The sequence below is a fragment of the Microtus oregoni genome, unplaced genomic scaffold, assembly GCF_018167655.1.
Source record: "Microtus oregoni isolate MIOR12 unplaced genomic scaffold, Mior012 000010F_ref0000083, whole genome shotgun sequence".
In the NCBI taxonomy this organism is placed as follows: Eukaryota; Metazoa; Chordata; class Mammalia; order Rodentia; family Cricetidae; genus Microtus; species Microtus oregoni.
In genome coordinates, this window is record NW_024543069.1 from 11,744,058 (window position 1) to 11,749,570 (window position 5,513).

Genomic DNA, 5,513 nt, shown 5'->3' on the forward strand with positions numbered 1-5,513 from the left:
TTAGAACGTCAGCTCTCAGGTATCAACTCTGTAAATGTGTTTTCATTCAGTCATTTTTCTTCTCATTTGCTTGAGTGTGTCCCTTGAAGTGCACAAGTTTTCACTTTGATAAAGTCCAATTCATCTATTTTTTGTTGTTTCTCGAGGTTTGGGCTTTATACTTGAGAAAACACTACTTTCTTCAAGGTCATATATATCTTCTAGAAGTTTTACATGTTATGGCTTGCATTTATAACATAAATATCTTTTATTTATTTTAGGTATATTGTGAATTAATTCTTTGAGCGGCCCCTTCTTTCTCATTTCTTTGGTTATTATTTCTCATCCTCTTTGCATGAAGTCCTTGGGTATAAAATTCTTTGTATGTATCCTTCTTATAGCCTATTAGACCTATATGGTCTAGGGAATATATATAAATCTCTACACAGAACCACCTCACACTGGAAAAACAGTCAAACTGCACTGCTATGGGGATAATGCTCTTGTACCCTGTAAAGATTTGCCACACAAAACAAAAAGGGGGGGGGGGGCTGGAGAGATGGCTCAGCGATTAAGAGCATTGCTTGCTCTTCCAAAGGTCCTGAGTTCAATTCCCAGCAACCACATGGTGGCTCCCAACCATCTGTAATGAGGTCTGGTGCCCTCTTCTGGCCTGCAGGCATACACACAGACAGAATATTGTATACATAATAAATAAATAAATATTTTAAAAAAAGATTTGCCACACAAATTGGTTTAATAAAACACTGATTGGCCAGTAGTCTGGGGTGACCAGACTAGGAGAATTCTGGGAAGAGGAAAGGCAGAGAGATGCAGTAACAATAGAAAAAGAAGCTTGTTTACCAACAGACTCAGAGTATTTTGTCAAATTTTGGAGGAGTCACTCTTAATAAACAGTATCCTATCCCAGTATAACTTGAAGTTTTCTCATTAGGAGAGTTTAAGTATGTTTCTATTTGAAAATATCAAAGGGTTATTTTGACCCTATCAGAGGAATGGTGACATTAGCAGCTGCGTCTCAACAATGCTCTGTGCTGTGGTCGGCAATGGTAAAGTGAGGTGTCCCAGACCTTGTATAGGCCACAGTGTTCTTCCCCAAGGCTGAGTCTACGGTGTCATCTTGGCCATGGTCCTGACAGCCTGATCTGCCATTGTGTCTGCTTGTACCAATAGACTTCTTCCTCGGCCTTCCTGGAAACTCCAGGAGGAATTTCATATTCTTTCCATAAAATCCTTTTTCTGTTTTATCGACCGAGACTGATATATCTTCATCTTTTTTTCTACTGTAGAAGTTAATGGTGACTTCCTGAAATGTTTTTATATAAATCAAAATTATTTCAATGAAATGTAAATTAGCTTGATGGCTATTCAAAAATGAGAAGTCTCAAGCTTTTTGGCAAGAAAGGGAAGTTTAAATTACAATGATCTTGACATAGCATACTGTCAGCTTTAATGTCCAATTGATTTCTACTTCTTGTTTCTAATAAGCACTTAGTCACAAAGATGTGCACTATTATAACCCGGATGACCTCACTGTTTCCTACATCTTCACGTATAATTCTGCTGCACTTAATACTTCCACATCCCCTGGAAAGTCAAAGTTGTTCCTCAAGATTTCTGCTAATTCTAATAATCGCTTGGCCTCCCCCAACTCCCAAGCTCTGAGGCCCTTGGGTTCTGCTCCATCCCACGCTATCATAACCCCTTGCCAAGGTTAAGATCTGCCAAGGTTTTTTATAGGCCTAATAGAGTCAACTGACTCTTGGGTCATATTTCCATATGGGAGCAGGAATGGGAGAATGTCACATTAAGTGATGATTTGCTGTGTTGTTCTTACTTGTCTTATTTGGAGGAGGGCTATCTGGTTCAGTATTCAGGATTAAATCCCAGCTAAGTATGTCTCCAACCACTAAACTACAACCGTAGCTTATGCAATGTCCTTGAAGGTGAATCAAAGATCAACATTTTGGGGAGGCAGAGGCAGGCGGATTTCTGTGAGTTCGAGACCAGCCTGGTCTACAGAGCTAGTTCCAGGACAGGCCTCAAAGCCACAGAGAAACCCTGTCTCGAAAACCGCCCCCCCCAAAAAAAAGATCAACATTTTGTTGACTCTCATTTTCCTTCTTTCTATTAAATACAGAGGTCATGGTCACTCTCTGGAGTTTCAGGACCCATTGATCCCGACAGACCTACTGCCTCCTTTTTAACCCAACAGTAAACTCTTATGCCTTGTTTCTTCGTGTGTTTCCTTGTTGTGATGGGTCTGATGCTCTGAAAAGAGTTAGAATTAGAAAGGCAAGAAGGAAAGCTACCTACATTTGGGTAAAACTGAGCAGTCAAAAGTCCAGTTTGTTTATACATTTATCAGAATATGATTCCTAACAAAGACAATTCTAGAAGGAACTTTTGTGCAGTGTTTAATACTATGCATTTTCCCTGTGGAACTTAGAATCACAACTGCCTTCACTCAGTTTTAAAAACAGATCCATAGCAAATACCACCGGGATTCTCCAAGACATTGAACAGACTGTGAGTCAGCCCTTCTGTCTCCACATCAGTCAGGATGTCCTGAGCAAAGCCTTACTCACTGCTACTACTTTTGTTAATCACAAACCCAGACCTCTGTTTCAAGATTCAAGAGCACAGAAACTCTAATGAACTCTGCCCGGTTGCCAGGAACTGATACGTTATTGGCTTTCCTATTTCCAGAGCATCAGAAAGTTTGAGTGCTCTGCCACTTCCAGGATTCGTTTTGTCAAAAAGTAAATCATCCTCTGGCGTGATTCTGTCCTGCACATCTGTTGTGGTGTGCAGGGGGCAGTTATCATCACCCCACTTAACCTCACAGCAAAGCGCATGCCTCTACCTCATGGAAGACTCAACGGGTGAGCCCTTTGAGGCCTCGAACTATCTCTTCTTTTTGTGAACTAAAAGCCAACAAATGTCCCAGCACTCAAGAGGCAGAGGCAGGCAGATCTCTGTGAGTTCGAGGCCAGCCTGGTCTACAAGAGCTATTTCCAGGGCAGGCTCCAAAGCTACAGAGAAACCCTGTCTCGAAAAACAGAAAGATGGATGCCAATGAAAATAAGAGCATTACCATTTTAGCAACTGGGACGAAAAAAAAATGAATTAAACATCTTCAATGCAGAAGCAGCGAATTAAGAAGGCAGTTCAATCAAAGTCACACAGGCAACTTTGAAAATGCCTCTACCACCAACAGTTTCCCTTGGGGCCTTTGAAATGACACCACCTGTGGTCCTGAGGTGGAAGTGTGGTTCAGGGACAGTGCACATTAGTGGACAAACCTAGTGGCTGGAGAAGACGATACAGAAGCAGAAGATGAATAGGATGTAAACCTCTTAAGTGATCTGCCCTGGAAGTGGTAACAGATTCCACAGAAAAGAGTAAAACTTGATGAAAACAATGATGAAGATGATGATGAAGAAGATGAAGATGAGGAGGAAATGGGGGGGAAAGCTCCAGTGAAGAAATCTGCATTCAATATCATAGCCAAAAAGGACAAAAATCAAAGCAAAATGGAAAAAGACTTAAGACCATCAACACCAAGATGAAAAGATAAATGAAAAAAAAAATCCTTCAAAGCACAGGAAAGAATTCCTAAAACACCTAAAGGACCTAGTGCTATAGAGGACATCTAGGCAAAAATGCAAGCAAGTATGAAAAGGGGTGGTTCTCTTCCCAAAGTGGAAGCCGAGTTCATCAGGTGAGGAGCTGCCTCCAGATGACTGACCAGGAAGCTATTCAAGATCTCTGGCAGTGGAGAACATCTCTTTAAGAAAACGGTTTAAGAGCCGGGCGGTGGTGGCGCACGCCTTTAATCCCAGCACTCGGGAGGCAGAGGCAGGCGGATCTCTGTGAGTTCGAGACCAGCCTGGTCTACAAGAGCTAGTTCCAGGACAGGCTCCAAAGCTACAGAGAAACCCTGTCTCGAAAAAAACCAAAAAAAAAAAAAAAGAAAACGGTTTAAACGGTTTGAAACGGTTCATCTTACTTCTGTAGCAGCTGGTATCTGGCGGTCCTTTTTATAACACAAAGTGAGAACATTCCCTACTGTGTTTGATAAATGCTATACAGGCTCCGTTGCCAAAAGTGTGCTGTCTAAAATGCCTATTGAGTTTTCAAGGATGGGGACTCCACGCTTTACTTGGTTTAAATTATACATGGACTGTTACGGTAGGACATAGTGATAGTGGTGGCCAGTTGTGGAAACGGTGGGGAGACAAACACATACATACATATAAACTCTGAATTTTAACCAAGGAAAAGGAGCTGATCATCTCCTAGTCCACACAAATGTCAACACGGAGCCTTCAGTGAATAAATTTACGCAAGCAGATGTTCAAAACTGTCAAGTGAATTAAGTCACTAGTGAGCTATTCCTGTGTCAAACTCACTGTGGTAAAGGTAGATCTTTTCTTTCTTTCCAAATAGAGAAAATGCATCTGCGCCATGCAACTGCGCATTCCAAGACCTGCCCTTGGCAGAGCAGGTTACCCACGAAACAGAGAAGTACTTTGTATCTGGCACCCATTTCCCAACGAAACCTCTTTAAAAGACGCCACTGTTTGGAACTTAACACTTTTCAACACACCAAGCACAACTTCTGTTAAGAGTTTCGACAGACTTTTTGATGCCAACACATGCCAGTGCGGAAAACAGTGAGTCGCTTTGACATGTCACGAGCAGCGGGGTGTGATGCCAAGCACTGCAGGGGCTCCATCTGCACGACAATCAAAAGTCTTCCTAGGCAAAGTTTTGCTTGGCTAAGAAATAATGTATCATTTTGAAGCCTTTAACAATGTTTTTAGTTTCCAAAAGGGGTTCTGAAATAGTACATTTTATTTTGATGGTGTAAGCATACAGAGACAAAAGATAGGAACTGTCTGGACTGGAAATGCCACTCATAACGCAGAGATGAATGCGGCAGCTCCAGGACCAGAGGTGACCAGTGGGGGAGATGTCAAAAGCTCTACAGAAGAGGACATCATTTAGGAGACACGCTGTTTCGATTATTTCCCCTTGCTCTAAGCTGCTTCCAGTTTGATGCTCTCAGTGCAAAACTGTTTGTCAAGATCTCCCTAGGGTTGGGGAGATGGTCCAGAGGGTAAAGGACTTGATGTTCAAGTACAGGGTCCAGAATTCAAATCTCCAGTGACTGCATGAAGGCTGAGAGTGGAGACACACATCTAATACCAAGTTCCTGGAGAATCGGAGACAGGAAGATACGGGGATCCACTGGCCAGCCAGTTGGCTGAAACAGTGAATTCCATGCCCAGTGAGAGAACTTGTCTTGGAAATAAGGTGGAGAAAGAATGACAAAGACACCCAGTGTCAACAACTGGCCCCCACACATATACAAACAGACAGTGTGTTCAGGCTGAACCTGACCATCACTGTCATGAAGCTACCCCACAAGACCCTCAGAAGATCAAGCTTATTAACATTTTGTTAAGGGACTGAGACAATGGCTGGCTCAGTAGTTAAAAAGGTTG

General features: G+C 42.3%; 1 pseudogene; it reads left to right on the forward strand.

Moving 5' to 3' along the window:
- Nucleotides 1–995: 995 nt before the first annotated feature.
- LOC121453019 lies at nt 996–3,796 on the forward strand (annotated as a pseudogene).
- The last annotated feature ends 1,717 nt before the right edge of the window (nt 3,797–5,513 follow it).